This window comes from Marmota marmota, unplaced genomic scaffold (assembly GCF_001458135.2).
Source record: "Marmota marmota marmota unplaced genomic scaffold, marMar, whole genome shotgun sequence".
Taxonomy (NCBI): domain Eukaryota; kingdom Metazoa; phylum Chordata; class Mammalia; order Rodentia; family Sciuridae; genus Marmota; species Marmota marmota.
In genome coordinates, this window is record NW_026000222.1 from 4,155,128 (window position 1) to 4,179,762 (window position 24,635).

General features: G+C 50.3%; 1 protein-coding gene and 1 long non-coding RNA gene across 3 annotated transcripts in view; both read right to left on the reverse strand.

The window, feature by feature from the left end:
• The window catches only part of Cdh13 (cadherin 13), a 1,261,125-nt gene that overhangs the window by 56,882 nt on the left and 1,179,608 nt on the right, over positions 1–24,635 (reverse strand). The gene's annotated exons all lie outside the window — the stretch shown is intronic.
• On the reverse strand, positions 6,957–24,616 carry LOC125613062. The gene is made up of 3 exons (XR_007343561.1): positions 24,458–24,616; positions 12,159–12,165; positions 6,957–6,967 (listed from the first exon to the last, which is right to left on the reverse strand). It is a non-coding gene; the product is annotated as an uncharacterized LOC125613062 (long non-coding RNA).

Sequence of the window (24,635 nt, forward strand, 5' to 3'; positions counted from 1 at the left end):
ATATATATATATATATATATTCATATCTTGTGTCCATGATGGTATTTTGTCCCTGTTCCTGAGCAGGTTAGCAGGTTTGGGGAACATGAGTGCCAACCCAAAAGCCAGGGGAAGACGCTCTGGTCTTGCTCTGAGACCTGTGCAGTGGCCCCAGGCTTGACCTTAGTTGTATCCATTTCGCATCTGTTGGGCTTGGAGCAAGGACAGCTACTTCAGTGGTACTGTCCCTTTGTCTGCTCACCCAGGAAACAGGAATGGCACTGCTGACCTCACAGGGGAGGGCGAAGATGCACCGAGACAATTGCAAGGCAGCCCCCAGCCCAGGGTGTGGAGTCCTGGGGCTGTGGATGAGCACTTGTTAAGGAGGCACGTGATCAAGACGTCTCCTGGACAGACTGCTCTCTCTCCTGAGGATGAACGGACCCGTCAACAGCGCAAGCGCAGACAGTGACTCCTGATCTCTGGCAGAAAGCTCCAGGGTTAGCATTCCGCAGTCTCAGTAAGTGTGGGCTGTGGGCAGCCGCGAACACAGGGCGCAGTGCCCCCTCTGCATGGGGCAGGGGGTGTTCACTGGGGACACCACTCTTTCCTTCTCTTTGTGCCACACCCAATACAGCTGAGATGCCACCAGCTTGGGGCCACTATGCCTAGGGAGGTTACGGCGGGCCATCTCTCTGTCACTCACCCTTTCCAAGAAGACCCAGCTGGCTTCCAGCTTCTGTGACCACAGAAGGAGGTGGCCTGGGGCAACTGTCCACAGGACAGAACCCAGGGCAAGCCCTGCCCTAGACCATGCATAAAACAGGCCTGAGCCCCATTGTCATGGGGAGCCAGCGTTGGCCACCCGTAGTCCTTGAGGGCACAAGCTCCAGTGTGGAAGAAACAGAATATGTTTGCTGAGATGCTGGAACAGACCCATGTCCTGGGAACTATGGTGAGAGAGACTGGCACAGCTGCCACTTCTCAGCTGAATGATCTTTGATCACGTGTGCAGCCAACCAATCTCAGCAGCAAGCTCTGCGTGTGGGGCAGTAAGAACTGCTCAAGAGCTGTTTGGAGGATGAAATGGTAAATGCACAGAAAATGCCTGGCACTTAGTAGTAGCTCAATAAAGGTTAATTCTATTTCTCTGAGGCTCTCTAACTGATAACATTGATTTTCTCTCCCCTTTAAAAAAAAAAAAAAAGAATCCTAACTCCTAAGACACTTGGTATCTAGCTTATTTTCCAGGGGGATTCCAGAGGCAGGCACAGTAAGCACGGTATGAAGTTTCATATGAAAGCACAAAAGGCAGCAAAATTCAAAACCCGGTAAAGCATAGCTTGGATCCATTCATCAATCTACAATATCTATTATAAACGCTCCCTTAACTGCGATTTTGCTTTTTGTAGTTTCAGTTGCTATGGTCAACTGAGATAAAACACAAATAAATAAATAAAAGATAAAAAGATATCGAAAATTCCAGAAATAAACAATTCATAAGTTTTAATTCACTTCTGAGTGGTGTGATGAACCTGCTGCCCTCCAGCCCTGTCCTGCAGGGAGCCAGGAGTGGTCCTGTGTCATGGGCATTCATGCTGAATGCTCAATCTGCTGATGAGCCACTCAGTAACGGAGGGTTGTCAGACCCCCTGTCATGGTATTGCTGATGCCTCCAAGGCACAAGAGTGGGTGTGCTGGCAGTTTTATTATGATATGATTGTAATCATTCTATTTTATTACTATTTATTATTCATGTCTTACTGTGCCTGATTTGTAAGTTTAACCTTACTGGAGACATGTATATAGGAAAAAGCAGTGTATATGGGTTTGGGACTATCCACAGTACTACCCGCGAGGAGCTTCGGGATAGGAGACTACCACACTTCAGAAATCCCTGAACCCCATCCCCAGGTCCCTGTGGAAGAATCAGGAGGGCATATATTTTAGAAACCTAGTCAAAATACAAAAAGACGTAGTACATAAAGGTGTGAACTTCATTTTGATAGAAAATTTTTCTAAGGGAAATGATTCATTCTCAGATAATTCCAGAAAGATCTGGAAGTTTCCAAATTAATGTTGACCCCTCCAGAAAGTCCAACTCTGGGGAGCACGGGCACCCGCGAGTGTTAGAGGAGAGCTTTGATGTGCATAGCAAACAGTGCGATCTCACCCTTGCTGAAACTGAAATTGGACCCTTATTACTAAGTTAATAGAAAAAAAATTCCAATTGAACTTTGGAAGGTTTTCTACTATTATGGTAACATTACAGAGTTCAATTTGGTGAAAAATGAGCACTGAAGGCTTTCAACAATTTTCTAACAGAGCTTAAATTCGATTCTAAGAATAGTTCCCATATAATTGGCCAGGGAGGAGGCTCTTGATCCCTGGAGCTTCTCAGCTGGGGGCCTGTCACTCTTGCTGGCATAGAGCTGTGGCCGCAGGGCTGCTGGGGGCTGCATCTCAGATCGGGGTGCTGAAGACGCCCAAGCCTTGAGGTGGGCATATCTGGTTGCAGCCACACCTCTCCCCACACCCCAGCCTTCCTTCCCAGGACAGTTACTCATAATCAGCTGGGTGCATGGGCTGGAAAATCTTCTGGCACAAAAACTAAAACAAGGCAGTGTGTTTTTCCACCTTTCAGGGTAAATTATTATTATTGTCCTTGCTCAATACCTGCATTGTCTTACCAGCCTAACCACCGGGGATTTAAAATCCCAGCTCAGAGGAAGCCCTGGAAACCCACTTCCACTCTTTAACATGCCTGGAGCAGTTTTATCCGCCAAAATGAATGGGAAGGCCCAGCCTCAGGTGAGGAGGTGAAATGCTTTTCAGATCCCCAGGAGCCTTTGTGAACTGTAACCAAAGCTTGGTGCGGGTAGGCTGTGAAGTCTGGGTGAAGGGTCCATGTCATTTTTTGTAGATGCCAAGAAACATCTTTATAGAACTCACAAAGGAACAAGCTTTTTCATTTCTCCTTGTAAAAAAGTGTGCTGTATGCAGGGTTATCTGGTGGATGGAGTTTGGGATGATCTGTTTTGGGCAGCTGGATGGATGTTATGGCAGCTGAAAGGAAGGTGACCCAGGCAGCAGTCACCGGTCTGTGCCCACTAGGGACCCAGGCTGGGATCTGGGCTGGCATCCGGGTCCTGCAAATTGTAGAAAAGACTGCGGGGCTTCTAACTGGTCTGCAGAGAGAAAGGATGGGTTTCCTACAATTTCCTTGTTCCTCCTTAAAATTTCTTTTTCTATTTAAAAGAGTATCATGTGTTCAGCATTGGAAAGTTTATAATTAATAAGAGTGAATAAAAAAATTATAGATCATCATTAATTCCAGGAGCCCGAGAGCCACTCCTAACCTGGGGTATTTTATTCAAGGTCCTCTCTTACATACTTGGGATTGTAGTGTACCAGCTTGGATGTCCTACTTTTTCCACTTCAGTTATTATGGGAATAGTTCCTCCATCTTAAAAATTCCTATAAAATACAGTTTCATCACCACATATTATTCCAGTATATGACTGTTTGTCATATATTACTGTTGGTAATATATTTATGCAGCCTCCTATTGCTGGACATTACGTATGTTTTCTAAATTTCTGCCATCATAAACAAGGCTTTGGTGTACGGCTCTGCACATAAATCTCTCTTTCCTGAGGACATAAGTTTTTGACACCATTTCTGATTATTTCTTTGAGATAAATTCTGAGGAGTGGAATTACTGGTTTGGAAGAGTAGACTGTTTCAAAAAAAGCTGATACATAATGCAACATGTCTTTCTGAAAGTTTGTAGCCATTTGCATTCCTTGCCTGCTTTTCAAAGTCCTTTTTGACACAGTGTATTTTCTTGTCTCAAGCATGTGGCTCTGTTCAAAGCAGGGGCGACCCCAGGAAGACAGCTCTTCCTAGGCTTGCCATTGGAACTCAGGACATGGGGCTTCCCAGCACAGGCGAACGGGGTTCTCCAAGAGTTGTGGCTCTGCCCCCTGGGTCCCTGGCTCATCCCTCCCCTTCCTGGGCACTGTCCGCTAACCTGGCCTTGAGGCATTCCCTGCAGTACCAGGCGCAGTGCATGGCGTGACTCTCAGCCCACAGAGGGGGCCAAGTTTCTTGCAGTCACTCTGTCCCTTTGCTCCTTCCAACTTCTGCTCCCGGGAAGCCCCTCTGCACAGTGTCACCTGGTCAGCTCTAGGATTCATTCTTAAGACTCAACCAAAGGGAAGGCAGAGGGAACCAGCACTGGGTGAGAGCCCCAAAGGACATGGTCACTGCCCTCAAGCATCTGCTGTCCTGGAGGTGAGATGAGAAGCACTTGGGTGATCAGAGACCATTTCAATTTCCTTCCAGACACACGGTGGGGGAACTGCATCTCTCAGCTTCCCTTGCAGCTGGGCTGGGCCAAGGGAAAGTGGGTGGAAGCGGTAATGTCAGTTTTGGACCTGGCCACAAAACCCCACAGGACTCTCCAACGGGCCCTGCCCCACCAAAGGATCCTGGATCTCTGAGTGAGGCTGTGGAGCAGAGCTCTCTCCACTTTCACCACCTGCAGCTGGACTGTGGTGTGAGTGAGCCTCCTCCTGGCTACCATTGAGATCTGGGGACTGACATTGCCCCTGGCACTGCCCCTGCTGACCAGCACACTTGCCAGCAACCGCTTCAGCTCCTTAAGGGGCTGGCAGTGGGTGGCGAGGGAAGACTTGCAGGGCAAGCTCTGCCTGGGGTGATTCTTGAGGTATTACCCAGTAGCTAATGTGAATGGGAGTTGTGTTACACTCCAGAGCTCCTGCTGAGAGCTTTGTTAGATTAGCCCATTTAATCCACTCCACCACTCTAGATAAGATCTCCTTTTACATCTGCAGAGAATGAGGGAAGGGGAGGTTAGGTGACTTGCCAGAGTCCCCCACCCCTCTGTGGCAGAGCTGATATCAAACTCTGCTGTCAGCATCTGAGCAGACTCAAGGCAGCTGGAGGTCATTTGGAGTGAGAGACTGACAAGCAAGGCACAGAGGAGTTCATATGCAAAACACTCAGCTGTCCTGCAGGGGGCCTGGGCAGTGGGCGGGAGCTGACCACGGTGCTGAAGCAGGCCGTGTTGAGCTAGTGCACCTTGGGTGGCTCGGGAGAGCTCTGTGAGCCACCCCAGCACAGAGGCAGAGGAGAGTCTGATGAGTTTGCGGAATTACCAGATGCTGGTGAATCCACAAGGTTCCTAGCCCCTCTGGTTTTAGTTCAAATACCCGAACCCTCCATCTCCCATAGGGCCAGAGGCCTGTTCTTGCAGCTGCACAGGCAGAACAGCTGTGCCCAGGACTGGCCCACAGGCTGCATTCCGCAGACACTTGCAGACTGGAGCAGCTGATACAGGAAACAGCATATATGCCAGACTCAGGAGCAGAACACCCAGCACGGGGCTTTGTGTACCCGATTACCCTGCATTTTCTGTTCCTTGATGTCCTGACACCGAGTCCCTCATCTTTTCAGGGACTGAGGTTTTCTACTCTGGCTCGGTACCTGCAGCCATCATGGAATTAAGTAACGACACAGTGAGTTATTACCCAGCCCTGGCGTCAGCTGGGAATGGAACCTGCGGCAGAGACACCTCGCTGTTGGAGCACTCGCACAACTGTCTCAGTAGCGACATGAAAAATGTCCCCTGAAATCCCAGCTCCATGCTATACATCCTTAGAGCCCTGACTCCACGTGTCCTGGGGAATGATGTTGTTTTGTTGAGAAAGGGAAGAGGGTGTAATTAGATTCCTCTTAAATGTTACTTTCATTCTTGTTAATCAAAAATTAGTAGCTCTTAAAAAAAAAAATAAACACAACTCAGCTCCCCGGGAAGCTGATAGCAGTTCCGTGGCCTGTTTAATTACACAAAATGAAACAAAGCATATTCCTCTACTTCTTGCCTGTGAAGTTAACAAAATGAAATATAACAGTGGTCATATCTGGTGTTGGGATTAAAGGTAAGCTTTAATTTGCTTCTTTATTTTGCTCCATGTTTGTTAATTTTTATACAGTGAACGCATAATTGCTCATTAAAAAGGCCTTCAAAAGACCAAAAAAAAAAAAAAAAAAAGCAAAAAACAAAAAAAAAACCCAAACCTATAGAAATATGCTAAAACTTGTAAACAAAAGAAACCTGTGGATACTTTCTCTGACTCCACTCTCATTCCACTCCACAGACATGGCCACTGCGGTTGGTAGAGGTTGGTCCTTCCAGAGGGGTCCCCAGCATCTTCTGGTCTCCTTGCAGCCCCACCAGGTGGCACCAGCCTGCCAGCTGTTCATCTACTTCTCTGATCTCCCTGGAGGAAGGCCCTGTTGGCCTGATTCCCACTGTGTCCTAACAACTGTGCTTGGCATACAGTTGGAGCTTATTAAATAGCCACGTGGTCCACCAAAAGTTCTACACAGTCTTCTAAATAAAGTGGGCCCTTTTGGACTTCTGACACTTCTCCTGTGGGTAGGAGAGAGCCAAGCCCTCTGGGGATGGAGCAGGATAGAACCGAGGGGCTCTGGAGAAGGCCTTTAAGTTGCCTCTGGGGAGACAAACGCACAGCCAAGCCCCAGAAGTGTTGTGCCGAGGGAAAGAAGCCAGATGAAAAAGAGCTCGCAGTTTACATCAAACTCTGGAAACCGCACCTGGCCGATAGCAACGGGGGCAGCTCAGAGGCTGCCCACAGACGGACAGGGACAGGAGGGAGGGCTGCGAGGGAGCACTTGTGCTATCTTGACGGGGCCATAGCCCCGCGGTATGTGTTACGCCAGATCTTCTCACATCGCACAAGTAAATACACACAGTGCCCATGTGCCCATCCAACCTCCTCTAGGCTGTTGCCAAGGAGAAGGAGCAGAGGAGGGGGACACGGGAGAGGAGGGAGTCACAATGCCCACAGATGCCGAGGAGTCAGGAGTGAGGTGTCTTGTGAACACCAGGGAGGACGGGCTGGGAGAAGCATCTACGCCGAGGGCTGTGGAGCTCAGACTGAAGCCATCCCAGAGACATTACTGTGCCCTCCCTGTGCCTCCAATGTCCCCAGCCATGCAGACCACAGCACCAGATTCTGATGGCAGAGGTTGGTGCATGGCCCGTGTGCGCAGTGTGTGCACACTCACGTGGGGACTGGGCAGCAGGGTGTGTGGGGCTGGCATGGGCAGGAGAGACTAGAAACAGACCAAGTTGCAGAAGGGAAGCGCAGAGTCTGAGGGGACTCTTGAAACGCAGGGTCTCTTTCTCCAACCCTCGGGATTTGGTGACTCTTGGAGAAGCCCTGGACTGCCTCAGGGCGTGGAGCCAGGACTTTCTACAGGTTTGTTTAGGTCTCCAGGGAGGCAGAGCCAAGCTCACACCTGGATGCTGTTTGCTAATGCAGGGGCTGTTGGCTGAGTGAAATAGGGATATTATTTTGATTTGATGTTGAACAGGCTGCTGCAATTCTGAGTACTGACAACAGGAGGCAGGTGATGGGTGGATGGGCTGTCACCAGGGCTGAGGCCACCTTTCGTCTGATTGGCATGCTTCATAACGCCTGTGGATTGAGCCTGCGCCTTATTAGTTCTGCATCTGCAAACATTGCCTGAGGACCTGGCATGATGCACACGGCACCAGATGTTCACTTGAGAAGAGCGAGGGGACCCAAATCATCTCCCAAGAGCCCCCAGAGCAGAGGACAGGCAGGTAAGACCCCAGAAGAGAGGAAGGACTGTTCCTTGTCGGTCAGCAATTTACGGCCCATGGATGAAATCCAGCCCTCTGCCTGCTGTGTAAATGAAGTTTTATTGAAAGAGTCACGTCTTTTCATCGATGTGGCAGCTTTTGAGTTACGATGACAGAGCTGAGGGTGGTCCACAAAGCCTGCGTGCCTTATCACCTGGCCCTGGATGGAAAGTCTGCCTCCCTCCCCTGTTGTAATGAAAGATGACGCAGAATAAGAGGCTGAGACTGAATCAAGGAGGTTAGTGGCACTGCTTGTTCTCAAACCTGGCTCCAGGCTAGGTCAGCGGGACAGGGAGGGCCAAGCCTTCCTCGAACAGTCTGTGTGGTTCAGTGAGAAGCAGAATGGCCTCCACAGACAGCCCCTCTCCGCCCAGGAGGGCGATCCCGGGTGCTTCCTCCGCGGCAGCCTCAGGGGGTCAGCAAAGCTGATGTGCTGACCCGGGGCACGGAGAGAGGACAGAGGGAGAAGGATCTGCTCTCCTTCTCTCAAGCCCAGGGAGAAGCTCAAACCAGGGAAAAGCATAAAGGAATAACTAAATGGGGACACTTAATCAGCTTTCATACGCAGTGTTCATCGGGGTCAGACTTTGATAGGAATCCCTTCTTATCCTTGGCAAGAGATCTCAGTAACTCCCAAGGGGGTCTGCGAGTCAGATGCCTGGGTTACCACACTCTGTGAAAATCATTCATTGGCCATTATTCATTCATTCATTCATTCAATTAGAATGTGCAAGGGCCCACTATGGGCCCCAGGCCCTGTTTGAGCTCAGTGGGTCTCTGCCCTCCAGGGGATCACAGCCCAGTGAGGGAAGTCAGGCAGTGAACACAGGGGCAAGCACCAGAGAGCCTCATTATCCACCATGGCTGAGCCCTGTGATGTCACCCAAAACACCCAACTAGCCAAGCTGAACCATCACCCCTGGGGAAATACAGGGCCGATGGCTGCCAGCCTCTGGTCACGACATTTTTGTCTACGGCTAGAACAGGACCTTGTTTTACACGGTTTCAGCCTGGAGAAACCTATGCAGCACAGAGCGCTGAATTCTCAACACAGCACACAAGGCCTACAGCCCCATGACCCACGTCTGAACAAAGCTCACGTCACACACTGCTGTCCTTGAGGCACAACATAGCTTTTCTGCACTTAGGGACATGAGGTGGCACTTGAGCATGGGGAATTTCCATGAGTGTCATCATAAGCAAAAAGCACAGGAATACGTGCCACATTCTCATGTTCCCACCCTACAGTTTCCCTGGGCCCGTCACCACATGCAAAAGAAGTTTGAGACAGAGTGCGAATCAGTGGGAGCAGAGAGGGAACAGACCCTGGGCACCGGCCCTCAGCCTGGCCAGGAGGCAGACCTCGCCTTAATGGCATCATGAAGAGATGCGTGGGGAGCTTGAGAACCTGGCCCTCGAAGGGCGCAGACGCTAAGAACGTTTTTTTAAATGGTAGCACCTCTTGGGACATAAGAAAAAAGAAACGTTTCTCGGTTACAAAGTTCTTTGGCACAATCACATCTGGCTTGAATTCCACCTCCTTCCCTCACCAATGGTCCAACCCTCAGCTCTTGGTACCTCTGCTCCTTCTGGATGCATGGGGATGCCCACGCCCACCTCGCAGGGGCCATGGCACTGACCAGCTGGTGTGACATTGGATTTCTAGACACACAGCCGTTTCTGTTCACCATGTCCCCCTTTCCTTCATGGGTCCTATTTACTCCCTTATCATTTTAAACTTTATTGTTTTATAGTAGTTTTATTTTTTTAAGTCAGAGATTTCTTTTTTCACTCCAAGCTCAGCTATGAGTTACTAAGGGTGAAGGACTCACAGTTGACCCAGCTGCAACAGTTTGGATCCATAATGTCCCTCAAAGGCCTGTGTGCTGAAGGCCTGATCCCCAGCTGTGTTGCCATCAGGAGGTGGAGCCTCCTGGGAGGTCTTTGGGTCCCTCGGGTGCCTTTCTAGGGAGCTTTGGGTCTTTGGATCCTCCTCTCTCTCTTCTGCTCCTTGGTTGCCATCAGCCAAATGGGTTGCTCTGCCAGGGCTTTGCCACGGTGAGTGCCAAAGCAGCAGGGCCCATCAATCCTGGCTGAAACCGCTGAAACTGTGAGCCAACAACCCATTTCTCCTTATAAGATGATTTCCCCCAGGTGACTGTTACAGTAACAGAAGCTGAGTGCCATCACAGACAGGACCACCCCATGGCGCCCCGGGGTTGCAGGTTCAGGCCTGGCATAGAGCGCCTTCTCGGCAGCCTGCACCGTGGCGGAGCTCTTCTACACCCTCCAGGGGGTCATGGTCACAGAGCATTGCTGACTGCACCCTTTAATTTTACAGAAGAAGAAACAGGCTCAAAGTGGGAAAGTAGCCTGTGCAGGCAGTGCCACGCGGAGCCATGTCGGAGCTGGATGTGAAAGGAAAGGGCAGCAACATCCGTGCATCCGCTGATTTACTTAGACATTTGCCCTTTGCTTATCATAGATTCTGGCAGTAACTTTGAGTAAAAAAATACTGCATTATAAGATAGTCTCCCTTAGAAAAGATAGCCTCTTCAACAAATGGTGCTGGGAAAACTGGAAATCCATATGCCACAAAATGAAATTAAGCCCCTATCTCACACCCTGCACAAAACTCAACTCAAAGTGGATCAAGAACCTAGGAATTAGATTGGAGACCCTGCACCTCACAGAAGAAAAAGTAGGCCTAGATCTCCATCATGTCAGATTAGGCCCTGACTTCCTTAATAAGACTCCTATAGCACAAGAAATAAAATCAAGAATCAATCAATGGAATGGATTCAAACTAAAAAGCTTCTTCTCAGCAAAAGAAACATCAGTGAGGTGAATAGAGAGCCTACATTTTGGATAGATAGAGCATTAATCTCTAGGGTATATAAAGAACTTAAAAACCTTAACACCAAAACAAAACAAAACAAAAAATCCCCCCAAAAACTCAATCAATAAATGGGCCAAGGAACTGAACAGACACTTCTCAGAAGAGGATATACAATCAATCAACAAATACATGAAAAAGTGTTCACATCTCTAGCAATTAGAGAAATGCAAATAAAAATTTCTCTAAGAGTTCATCTCACTCCAGTCAGAATGGCAGCTTTCAAGAATACAAACAACAATAAGCGTTGGCAAGGATGTGGGGGGAAAGGCACACTCATACATTGCTGGTGGGACTGCAAATTGGTGCAGCCAATCTAGAAAGCAGAATGGAGATTCCTTGGAAAACTGGGAATGGAGCCACCATTTGACCCAGCTATCCCACTCCTTGGTCTATACCCAAAGGACTTAAAAACAGCATACTACAGGGACACAGCCACATCAATGTTTATAGCAGCACAATTCACAATAGCTAAATTGTGGAACAAACCCAGATGCTCTTCAGTGGATGAATGGATAGGGAAAATGTGGTATATATACACCATGGAATATTACTCGACATTAAAAGAGAATAAAATCATGGCATTGGCACGTAAATGGATGGAGTTGGAGAATATTTATGCCAATCCCAAAAAACCAAATGCTGAAAGTTTTCTCTGATATGAGGATGCTGACTCATAATGGGGATGGGGTGGGGAGCACGGGAGGAATGGAGGAACTTCAGATAGAGCAAAGGGGAGGGAGGGGAAGGGTGGGGATGGGGGTATGGAATGAGGTGGGCATCATTACCCCAAGTACATGTGAAGACACGAATGGTGTGAATCTACTTTGTGTACAACCAGAGACTTGAAAAATTGTGCTCTATATGTGCAATACAAATTGAATTGCATTCTGCTGTCATATATAATAAATCAGAATAAAATAATTTTTTAAAAAAAGATAGTCGTGCCTGATGTGAGTGTCTGGCTGGCCTCACCCTCGTCCCACCCATCCTGCAGGGAGGTCTCAGAGCTCCTCCCTCTGTCTGGAAGGCTGTCTAGAGCCCCCCTTCCCCCCACCCCAGCAGCCACCTCTTGCTCTGCAGCACTCTGGGCCCTCGGTGCCCTGTGGGGGTTCACCTGGCCTCTGCTCCATGCCACCCATCTCTGCAGTGGGACAGACTTGCTTTTTGGGGCAGGAACTGAATATGCAAATGTTTTTTCGTCTTGTCACATGCATCCATCGAGAAGGCAGGACTGACTACTAGGGACAGTGGTGACCTGCAAGTCTGCCACGGGGTTGTCACAGGTGTTGTGAGGACTCAGATTTGTGGAAGGGTTTGGAGTGGACACTGGTTATTCCCGGCTGCTCACTGCCTTTGTCATTCCTCAGAGCCTCCTGGCCTCTTTAGGAGAAGCCCCTGTTTTGTTCAGTGTTGGTGGCAGGAGGTAGGAACTCTAGTCCTTTCTCAGGTGCAGCAGGAATGGACGTGTGACTGTGACTTAGCTCTGGCAAGGCAAGTCAGACCCTCTGTTAGTCACGTGGGGCTCAGGTGCAGGACATGTACCTTGCATGGCACGTGTACCGTGTCCCTTCTGTGCTGGTCCCTATTGCCTCCCCTCCTGAGTTCTATTTGGTGGCCATCCATTTCTCCAGCTTATTCTCTGGCCCCTTGTCCATTCAGTGATGCTCAATATCAATCTAGTAAATTTATTTTCTAGTGCTGGGGAGAGAACCCAGGGCCTTGCACAAGCCAGGTAACGGCTACACCACTAGTCACATGCCCAGCAAGCTCTTCTTTTACACCTAATATCACTGATGATTTCTGTTGCTTGCAACCATGATCCCGACAGACACTTAACTAGAAATGATCACAGGTCCTAAATCACGAAGCTCTTTTTTGCTCATAGGTAACAGTCTCCTTTGATTGATCACATTACCTCCATTCAGCCAGATCCTAAACCTGTTTGGGTGACAATATCTACAACTCCTGGTGATATTTGCATAGCAGGACATGGTTTGCTGAGCACCTTAAAATATTGTTCAATTCAATCCAGATGCCCAAACCAGGGACAGTTTCACTAGTAGAAAATATGATTATGTTATGTTTTTGCTTCAGAAGAATTACAAAATCAAGCCACTGCACACCAAAGGGCCATGCTGCAGACAGACCTCAGCCATCAGCCGTCCCAGGATCCCCTGCAACAGAGCTTGTCATTCATTTGTGGGCTCTGTCACCTCTGAGTGCTTGCTTTCCGGCAGGCAAACAGCAGGTGAACAAACCTAATGTTTAGACACTTCTTTCTGCTCCTTTAAATTTTCCCTGGATGGGGGTGGATTGCCACCACGAGGTTTTAGCGGAGCCACACCTGGGCCTGGCTTGTGGCCCACCATCGTGTTCTCTAGGAACAAAGGTGGAAAGCCGTCTCCACACTTGGCAGGGTCACTAACTTCCCCTGACACCCACACTAGTGTTTCCATGGGCCGGTTCTATTTTAAGCCAACAAAGCATGCCGGACATGGATTTTAGGAAGTGCTCATTCTTGTGCCTTCACGTCTAGAGAATGGTTGTGTGTTGGTCTCTTGCTAAGAACCCTACAGGGCTAATTCAACGAGCCGGGCAGGTTGCCTGAAGCACTTCCCTGAATTGTCTTCTTGTTTCTCCTCCCTGGTACCTCTACGACCTAGATAGTACTTTTCCCCATTTAACAGATGAGGAAACTGAGAACAAGAGGATTGAATCGTACTCAAGGCTACACACCTGGAAGATGGCACTAGACTGGCAGGTGTAGCCCTGGGCTGTGGTTCTTCTCTGTGCAGGCCTGTTCCAGGCCAGGGGCCTGACCTTCCCAGCACAGCCCTCTGGGTGGGGCCCCCAGAGTCAAACTGAATCTCTGAAGAAGTGACAAGTCAAACTCTGCTGCTTCCACAGGGAAATCATGTGCTTCAAGTCCAACTCTCTATTCTCTAAAAAGCGGGTAAAATGAAGGCAGAGAAGGTCAAGCACTGCTCTCTTCAAGGTGACCCCAGAATCAGAAGGCACAGGAGGTGGGCCTGAAGGTCAGTGAAGGCCACGGTGCGCCCGCCAACCACAGGGTGGTGGAGTCAGCAGGAATGTCCCCCCCCCCCGCCAGGAGGCGGGAGAGCCTCTGTGCCAGGAGGAGCAAGCCCAGAGCCTGCTTCCCAGAAGTCAGTCTCAACGTCCTTCTTGGGCTCCTTCCTCTCACTGGCATGTGGGCAGCAGATGTTTGCTGTGCTCGTCGGTGGTGAAAGCTGTCATAGACTTAAGGACCACCAACTAAAATTAAAAAAACGCAATGTGAAACTTATTAGGAAGAACAGGAACCGGATAACATAAAGGTGCCAGGCGCTGTGCCATCCGACACTGAGAGCCGGCCACTCTGGCTGTGGTGTGGCCTGGAGGCCGAGGAGCAGAGGGGAGGAGGTCTGTCTCTGAATCTGGCTTCCTGCATGTGGATCGCTCTGACCCTGGGCCATCTTCTGACTCTCCAAGCTTTGCTGCCCTCACCCGTAAGGCGTCCTCACAGGTTGCTGTGGACTTTGAGGAGATGGCGTGGTGCGCAGCACAGTGTGTGGGCAGTGGGTACCAGCTGCTGTATGGTGGCCTTGGCCCATCAGTGTGGCTCAAGGGCGGTGGCCGCCTTTGACCCAGAAGGAATGGCCCCCCATGCTGTTGGCGGAGAGAGGAATGGGACCAGGACCCCCAGGTCTACCCACTCCAGTGAGGTGTCCACTGTCCAGGGACTGCACAGACGGTGGCTCTGCTGCCTTGGCAGCTGCCTGTCCAGAGAATAGCACATGTTGTGTGTCACTGCAGCCCAGAGGTCCTTGGGAAGCAGTCCTTGTGCAGACCAGGGCCACTCCTCTGGATGTGAGCAGGCAGGACTCAGCCAGGGGCTCTTGTCCTTTCTACCCTCACTGCCCTCTCTGGCCATCTCAAAATCTCAGGGCGTCCACCTGAATGCTGTGACACCCAGATTTTATCTCCAGCCTGGACCCTCTTGGTATCTGAGCCCACCCTCCATCTCAAGGTCAGTGTGAGCAGAGCCAGTTCTGGAGACCCTCCTCCCACACGCTCGCCCCTGCCCAGCCAGCCACCTGTCTCAGACACCCCGGCTCCGTCCTTCCAGATGTTCAAGATGAAGCCACCCTTGGGGTTAGCCTCTCTCTGTCATGCACGCGCGCGCCCCCCCCACCACACGCACGCACACATGAGTGGTCAGGCACTGCCTGCGGCTTGCTGCCTGTACGGCTGTCACCAAGCTCAAGCCCGCCCCCTCTGGCCAGCCTCAGTGCAGCACCTCCCCCGCCTCGGGTCTCACTGCAGCCCCCCTGGACCTCACTGCAGACCCCCCAGGCCTCACTGCCCCATCCTCCACCCCTCCTGCCCTTTTGTACCACCATCTCATTCAGAGTGAAGCCCTGATCCAGCCTGGGCCTCGCCTCCCTGTCCCCACAACACTCAGCCAGGGGCCTGGCCTCCCCCCCAGCTCCAGCACGGTGCCCCAGGACCTGCCCCCCCCCCTTCCCTCCAGTTCTCTACTGAAGTGTCACATCACCAGGGAGGCCTGCCCTGGCCCTCTACCTAGGGTCACACACCCCACCTCCTCTCTACCCTCCTTGCTTTCTGCCATCTCCTTTAGTTATCAGTCCTCCTGTCTGCTTCTGCTCCCCCTGGAACATGATCACCATGATGACAGATGTTCTTAGCTGCTCTCTCTGCTGCCACATCCCGGGGCCTGGCAAAGCATCCACTGTTAAATACTTTTGAATGAATGAACGAAGAGATGGAGTCCCTTATCAGAGCCCAAACCCAGAGGCCCCGTGTCACATATGCAGCCTTCACCCCGGGATCTGAGACTGTCCAAAGCCAGCTGCACAAGGTCTGAGCTTACCGTGAGATCCCTGCCACACCATTGGAACACGGTGTGAGAACCCTAAGTTAGATACAGGTAGGACTATTGTTCATTCTCATCACCTGAAGTCACAAGCTTTGAGAGTCATTTGGAAAGCAAGCTTGGAGTGGGTGAGATGTCTTGAGCCAGCTCCATGACCCAGGGCCTACAGGGTCATTGCCTGAAGTGGGGCCAGTGCTGTGACCGGCTCCTCGTGGGACCCCCCAGCAGGGGAGCTCACTGGTGTTGGTGATTGACAGATGAACTCAGGTAACAAGAAGGCCCCTGCCCTCTCCTGCTGACCTCTGCTCAGTCCTGAAGGGGGTGGCTTCTCATGCCACACGGGTAGCAATCCTCCTCTGTTTCAAATGCCTTTATTATAATTTCTTTAAGAAAGCCAAGTGGGGGCTGGGAGTGTGGCTCAGTGATCGAGCGCTTGCCCTGCACGTGGGAGGCATGGGTTCGAGCCTCAGCACCACGTAAAAATAAATAAATAAAATAAAGACATTGTGTCCATCTACAACTTTAGAAAATAATAAAAAAAAAGCCAAGTGGACTGAACAGCTTAGAAAATAGTGGATAGGAAACAATGTTAACATATGTCATTATTTTCTATATTGGTTCTGAGAATTAATTTCTCAGGCTGATGAGAAGGACCATCATAATTATATTCAAATAAAGCCAATCCACAAGCAAGTTTTCAGCCATGAAAATCTGCCCCTCGGCAAATTCGTAACAATGTATGTAGACAGATGTTAAAAGGCTGGTTGATTTCCAAAATAACCCTTCAACTGTTTATTCAAATGGTCGGCTGTTTCGTATTAACCAAATTGAGCACTTTCCATGGAGTTATTATTGGAGACCTTTGTCTCCAGACCATTATAAAAGGCAGGATTCTAATTTTAGCCCGTGAAGATGTGAAGCCTTTGAAAATTCAGTGGCTTAATTTATTAGGCTCCGGTTCCCATCAGCACTTTTCTAACAGAAAATCTGACCACTGAGTGTGAGGGCCGGCGGCACCACCGCATTTACATAAATAATTAAAAATTCCACACGGAGGAGCAGGCAATAAAATGTATTGCCACCATAAACTTCCAGCGGAAGAACATCACTTTAATTAAAAATTACAAGGGCGCCACTGTAAACAATCCGTATACATTTCCAGCTCTGCCTTTGTTGACTCCAGTAAGAAATATCTAAACTCATTAAAAAACAACAACAAAATGACCTCACCCCAAATCCTCTTATTGAGGTCAGTCGCCACATTTAATTAAGACGAAGTGTTAATAATACATTGTGGTGGGCGGAGGCGCTTCTCTTAATTTCCCCAGATAGAAATGCTATCATTTGGCCTTTAGCTTCTGATGAAAATTAAAGGTGGGAGTCACCCCAAATTAGACTCTTAAATCTGGTTTTGAGGCCTGGTTTGGGGGTTGGGACCTCCTCCCTCCCAGTAAAAGGAAAGACCCTGCACATCTGTACCCTAATGTTCCCCAAAATGTCAATGATGACAAGTTTCTCATTTCCAAGGGAACTGGTTTTTGCCTTCTATTTCCAAAGGCCTTTGAAGGTACAGAATAAAATGTCCTGCAGCCAGCCAGTGACCATTTCCACTCAATTTCCCATCATTTTTTTTTTTTTTTGGTGATTTTCTTTGAAAGGACTCCAATATTAGATTAAACAAGGCGTTAAAGAAGGGGGACTTGATGAGTACAGGAAGACCAGCGGGAGTCGAAATCGGGCATTTTGACAGACCTTTTGGGCTGAATTTTTGTTATTCAATGTCGCATTCTTTGCCAGTGTGAATGCGTGCATGGATCTACCGTGCTGCTAAAAGCTCCAAGTCCAGAGGAGGGGGGGGGGTGTTGGAGGGCTTGAAAGGACAGCCCCGAGGAGCTCAAGACGAAGCAGGGTGGAGCTTTCTAAGGGATGAGTAGCTAATTTGGATCTGATTGAGATATTCTGTGTTCAAGAATAGGCTCAATTTGGATCCAGGCTTTGGAAGAAGAGCCGGCTGATGGAAATGACTCTTTAATGTGACTTTCATGGACCTGGGAAGTGCAGCGAGGGGCCTGTCTGTCTGCTGAGGCCTCCCTCCTGGGTGGTTCCCCACCAGATGGAGGGAAGGCCCTATGTGAAGCATTCATGGTTGCTAGGCATTAGTGAGTATTCAAGGATTAAAAAATCAATCATACCCTGTGTTTGTTTATGTACAAAATGTTTGCACACAGACACTCTAACCCCGCTGCCATTAATCTGTCCTATGCAGATTATATCATATCTATAATATCTATATTAGCCTTAGCCACTTGCTGGGCCTGGCACTGGGCTTGGGCTAAGAATGTTCTCGCTCTGTAATGGCCTCAGCCCAAATCACATCCAACGTGTTAGCAGAGCCCATACTCCAAATCATCTCCGTCAGCTTTGTGCTGCTGCCCACAGTCCTGACGAGAACAATTTAAAGGAAGAAAAGTTTATTTTGGCTCATGGTTTCAGAGGTCCAGTCCAGGGTCCGCCGACTCCATGGGTGTGGATTCAAGGTGGGGCAGAACATCACGGAAGAAGGGCCTGGCACAGGGAAGTGGCACAAGACACAGCAATCGAGAAGAGAGAAAGAGAGAGCTCTGCTCACCAGGGACAAAATTTAAACCCCAAGGCACACCCCAGGGACCTGCCTCCTCCAGCCACAACCAGCTGCCTGCAGTTAACCCACATGAGTGGATCATCCACTCATCAGGTCATACCGATGAGTGGATTTAATATATTGCATTTTAGCACAACTAAAATCATCATAATCAAATAATTTCCCTTCTGAAAATTCTTGCATTGCCAAGTGTGGTGGTATATACCTACAACACAGTGACTCAGGAGGCTGAAGCAGGAGGATTGCAAGTTTGGGGCCAGCCTCAGCAATTTAGCAAGGTCCTAGGCAACTTAGTGAGACCCTGTCTCAAAATAAGAAATTAAAAGGACTGGGGATGTGGCTCAGTGATTACGCACCCCTGGGTTCAACCCCCAGTATATATAAAAAAATTCTTGCATTGTCTCACTCATGTGCTTTTGGGGGATACCTCATACCTAAACCATAACACAAGTGTGTATTTTTTTTTCTACAAAACTTTTGAAATGATTTAAAAATTTTTGCTTTTGAAATTACTTGGCTCTAAAGAATATTTTATTAATAATCACAATTTCTCTGGTACCCATGCAGACATTCTTGCAAGGTGAGGTATACACACAGTTTGCAAATTGCTGAGAGCCACAGCCGAAGGGGCCCCAGCAAACTTCCAGCTGCCAGCTGATGATTGGCTCACAGCGGCCCCAGCAACTTCTAGCTGCCAACTGATTGGCTCCTCTGCGGTGATGCTCATTGGGCTGTTTCCCCGCCCTTTCAGACCATGGAGCTGCTCATTGGGGGACGTTTTTGGCTCCGCCCACACAACCCAGCCAATCAGCCTCAAGAGCAGGAGGAGTGGGGGAGGTTGAGAGGCTTGTAGGAAGCTGGTGGTGGCAGTTGGGCTCTGAGGGTTTTTCCTGAGGAGCTGTTTTGTTTGGCGTGTGTGGTTCTAAAAATAAAGTTTGTTTCTTTTGACAAGTGGCTCCTGAATTGTGCCCAGCCAGACTGCGGCAGCAAATAAAGATAGTTTGGCAAATAGTAAATCCAACCTGCTGACGCTGTTAGGATATAAGGAATTTGGTTATTTGTTAACTTTTTCTTTTTTCTGCTCTTCATCCCTCCCTCCCTCCCCTGTTCCTTGGAGTGTTTTCACTTGCAGCAACGGTGCTTGGTCTTGTGGCTGCAAGCCCCCTGAGGTCTTGGACATAGACCACTTCTTCCACCAGTGACTTTGTGGCACCCAACCAAGGGTCAGGCCCCCAGTGGGGTCTCGGTAAGTGTCACTCAATGCTTTTTTCCCTAACAAAATGATCTATTATTTTAGTTGTGCTAAAATGCAATATATTAAATTCTATGGCTTGGATAAGTATCCTCCAAGGTCATGTGTGGAAGGCGTGGTCCCAGCCCAAGCAGTTACAGGAAGGCAGGGAGTGTTAGGAGCTGGGACCTGGTGGACAGCAGGTTGTCACCAGGGGCATCCCTTGAAGGGCTATGGGGATGCTGGCGCCTCCTATTTCTCTCTCTCTGCTTCTGGGCTGCCAAGAGGTGACAGTTTGCTCTGCCATGCACGCCCCCTGATGTGCAGCCTCCCATGGGCCCAAAGCAATAGGGCCAACCGACTGTGGACAAGAACGTCTGAATCAGTAAGCCAAATGGAACCTTTCCCTTTTTTAAGGTTGATTATCTTAGGTGTTTTGTTATAGTAACAGAAAGCTTAGTCACACATTATTTATTCATTAAATAAATTGACCCTCCAGTTTTTAATTTAACTGAAAGTTTCACTCCACATGGCAGCAAGTACTAGTCGCCTCCCAATACCCATTCTGCTTTAGTAACAACCTATTTTAAAAGCCGCATATTGTAGTCAAGTGACCATATTTTCCCATAACTCCTGTAGCTAGGTGTGGTCCTGCGACCAATTGTGGCCAACAAAAATGGAAATGAAAATGTGGACAGCTTTGAGAAAGTCTCCTTAAAAGACTGGAAGGGCCCCCTTCCTCCTCTTTCTCCCATCTGCTTTCTGGAATGCAGATATGGAGGTGGGAGCATCAGCAACCACAGCTGACCATGAAGCAGGGGGCACCAGCCTAGAAATGGAGCAGGAAGGACCCTGGGCTTCCGTTGGCACTGTGGGGCTGCCGTGCCAGGCCTGGGTGCCACTCCACACTGGATTTATTTTATGTGAGTAAAAAGCAGACTCTATCTGCGCCTCTGTCATTTTGGATTTTCCTGTTATACTCAGCTAAAGCTTATTTCCCACATATGCAGCGTTTGACACGCCCAGGCAGGGCTTCCTAGATGAATGGCCCTCTCTAAAGCAGTGCCGAGCAGTATGTGGTTTTACTTGGTAGGAACAATATTTCTCCTCGACACACTTCTCACATTCAGCGTGCAGGCAGAGGTCTTCCCCGCGCGGGATTGTTTACCAAGCCCTGCACACGATGAGTTCTGAAGACGTTTTGGAATAGGAATTGCTACTTGGTTGCTCCCACAGAATCCCTGATTACTGGGAGAATGAAACGAGTCCTCTGAGGCTGTTCAGAAGGTTTTAGCTGCCGGAGTCCCCAGTGTGACCAAACCAACAGGTGGGGGAAGGGCCAGCAACTCGGGGCTTCTCAAGTTCCCTCCCGCCCCATTTAGCCACTGCACCCTGGTCTGATGTGGAGCAGACACCGTCCCTTCTGTCTTGGCATAGCTCCCGCCACGCCTGCCCTCTCTAACTCGCACAGGTCCACTCCTCATCTGAGATACTGAAGTGTCCTTGGGGGTGCCCCCTCCTGCCTTGCGTCCCTGGAGGACCGTCCCAGCCTGAGAGGTGGAGCATGTCTGACCACCACCCATCATTGTGCACGGCAGCTCAGGGCGTGGCTGCCAGCTCTATTTTAGACCCATCGATATTTAGGTGGCCTTGGAGCAGAGGAGGACTTTCTAACCATGACATCTATGCAGAAATCATAAGGGAAAATGTAGATATGATTGCCTAGGTGTCAAATCCAAAGGACTCTGGACACTCAAAAGGCAATAACAGTATCAGTGCTTTAGCCCAGTAGACAAAGATTTTCAGGGGCTTATCTTCTGGAAATCAGTGAAGCATTAAACAGTGTAGCTACAGGCATGTCTACTGTCTTTAAAACTGTTGCAAACAATTGGAAACAATGTAAATATTCAGCAAGGGAGTGGGTAAAGAGATGAGTAGCTGTGAGTAGCAGGATAGTGGGTGCTCAGGATGGAAAACAAAGGCTATTTCTTGACATGGGCGGCTGTTGGCCCACCCAGGGAAGTGAGAGGGCGGAGGAGGCCCACGGAGGGCAGAGTTCATAAGAGCGAGTCTTACGGCCCAGCCCCGGGGGGAAAGGGGATTTCCTCAGGTGGATGCCACAGGTATTTTATTATCAACTGCCTTTTCAAAAGTTTCCTCTAGGATCCATCTTAGGAAGGGTAAGGGGGTGCCAGTCATCATCGTTATCGGGGGCATCCACCTGTGCCCAATCTGTTGGGCCTGCTTCACTGGGCGGAGGGCACAGGTGACGGGCTTTTGGACAGGTCTCAGTGGCCCAGGCCTTTCTTCAAGAATGTGTGCTCCGCTGCCAGGACGCTCCCCGGCTGGGGTCACGGCTCCTTGCAGATCAAGGCACCTTCTGGGCTATCATGCTCCCTGGTGAGTCAGAGTGTGTGTGTGGGCAGTGGGCAGCAGGGGGGTGGTGGCCTGGGTTCTGTGCTTTGTCACACAAGATGGGCCCCGGGCCATGAACGGGGGTTTGCTAGAAGTTCCCGTCTTTGGGAGGTGGGAGAAGGTTTCCCATTTTGTCAGCAGACAGAGTCCCCCAGGGAGGAGACCAAGGGACCAACAGGGACAAGCAGGGCCCCAGCTGGGCTCCAAGGACACTGGTCAGTGGAGCATCTCCCATGGCGTGTTTGAGTCGGGAGAGCCTGGGGGCGACGGGGCTGAGCCCCAGAGAATCTTGGAGCCTAGAGAGCGATATGATGGCTGTGGTGGGAGGGAGATGGAGCAAAAGAGAAAGGGAGGGAGGAGGAGGGGAGGGAACGGCTAGATGCGAGGATATCACCCGAAGATGCCCGACCCCTGCTTGGTAGAAGAGGAAGAGAAGGAAAAGAGGGGAAGGGACAGAGAGAGAGCCAGAGACACAGAGGGATGAACGGGGAAGGGGGGACACCCAGGAGAAGCAGGGCAGAGGGAGGAGGGCAGAGGGCAGGAAGGGAACAGGAGAGTGATGGACAGAGCAAAGGACACCCAGGAGAGGGCTCTGCACAGTGGCCCGGAGACGGGGACCCACAGTGACGCTCATGATCTCAGCACGGCAGGCACACGGATGGCCCAGCGTCTTTTCTGAGCCTCAGTCAGCTAAGTTCAGAGCTCTCCTTGAGAGTTCCCAGAGAGAAGTTCCCCCCTCTTCAGGGTCTGCTCCCCGAAGAGTCCTTACAGCCGCAACACAACTCACAAGGACAGCCGTCTGCCTGGGAAGTCTGGGGAGCCAAGTGAGGGTTATTAGAAACCGTCTCTCAGCCTGGCCCCTCCCGCACCCCTGCTCACCCTCTGCACACACAGCCCCCGGGGACAGCACTTCTCAGTGTGCAGGATCAAAAGCTGCACCTCATGAATGAGCCTTTTCTTTCCAGAGTTCCAAGGACAACAGCTCCACCTGTCTGTGATGTTATGCCTGCCTTCCTGGGAGCTCAGAACCGGCACCTGNGGTCCAAACCTGGCCTTTTGGCCTCTGCAGTAATAGGTGGGCCAGGGAGAAGGGGTTGGTAATGGCTGGAGGGCAGTCACCATGAGCAGGTCTGCCCTGGCCAATTTGAGGTCCAGCCAGAGTGGACTGAGGAGCTATGACTCTGAGGAGTTGGGCCAGGAGAGACCCGTGTCTCTCACACACTGCACACAGAGGACACCCAGGTTCGCCCTGTAAGGGGATCGGCCCACGTCCCTCAGCCTACGGCAAGCATAAGGCTCTTGGTGCACCCGCCCCACAGAAGCACCGCAGCTGTGTTTGTAGCAGGTGCTCAGCTGCAGAGGCCACCAGTGCTTCCTGATGACTCAGCATCCATTCCCGTCTTCTGGGAAGACCTCCTGCCCTCTCTGGGTGGCCACGGCTCAGGCCCTCACTGCAAATGCTGGGGTCTGCCGTGGACCATGCTCTAGGACCTGCCCATTGGCGCAGTCTGTCCTGCCATTCAGGGTTCTGTCCAAGCTGTCTCGATGGGCCCCACCCCTGGGCCTTTGCTGGACTCTGTGGGGAGGGAGATGTCTCTTTCTGCAGACAGACGGAGGATGGGTCCTGCAGTGGCCTCCCCTCCACTGACATGTGAGGGACAGACAGCTGAGGGTGGAGAGAGGAGCCAGGGAAGGTGGAACCTGGCCTGAGCACCCAAACCCCATCACACTGATCCCCTGGTCCCTGAGGACTTTTCGGTCATGTGGACCACGCGTTGCATCCTTTGGCATAAGTCACTCTGAGCTGGGTCCTGGTGGCCTGTGACTGAGGGTCACTGCTGTGGGATCAGGCTTGCTATAGAAATGTGGCTCTCTGCAGAACATCCCATGTTCCCTCCGTCCCAACACGTCACAGGTGTGGTCACTCCTCCTCCCACGTGCTCTCAACACTCTACTGGGGAGGGTGGGGACCCGTGTTCCCAGTTCCAGGGACTGGACGTCGTTCTCCATGGCTCGGGTGCTGGCTGGATGTCCTCAATGTCATGGCTCTCACCCTGCCAGGAAGAGCTCCCTGGGTGTGGTGAGCCGTTCTAATTGGACCGTGGCCGCCATTAGAAGATGGCGCCGGCTTCCACTGTGGCCTGTGATAAACAACTCCTAATATGGAGAATTGGCACGCAATCCCTTACCACCCTATGAGAAAGGTCCACGTGGCAGCTTAGGATTGGTATGCTGGAGGCTTTATTAGGCTGTGCTTGGGCGCTCGGCGGCGGGTCACTAGAAGATGATACATGAATCAAGGCCTGAATAAACTGCTGAAAGAAGAATCCTGTGTCGTGTTTTCCCTTGCCGGCGAGGGGTCGCGGCAATTGGTGGCCCGGACGTGGAATTATATTCCTCGAACCCAGGATCCAGAACTTTCAGCAGTCAGGGTGGTGCACCAGGTAAGTTCCCAGGTAAAGTGGGAATCCGCAAGCAAATAGCGGGGCGCTCTCTCTGTAAATAAAGAGAGAGCGGAAAAAAGGATGCTCCCCTGTAAATAAGGAGAGAGCGGGGCTTTTGTACTTTCACTTTCTTTATAGCTCTAAAAACATTATGGGCGCTACCTCTTCAAGCCCAATTTTGTTGGCCCTAGACGGGCTGCTACGTTCAAAAGGACTTAAGGTAAAGCAGAGCACTTTGCAGATGTTTTTGAGAGAAGCTGATATAGCAGCTCCTTGTTTTGCCTTTTCAGGGAGTCTTACGATTCCTAGCTGGGATAAGTTAGGGAAAGATCTGGATTTCGCTCATGAGCAAGGTACCTTGGAGGGTGGCGTTATACCACTTTGGAAGTTAGTTAGAGGATGTTTAACAGAT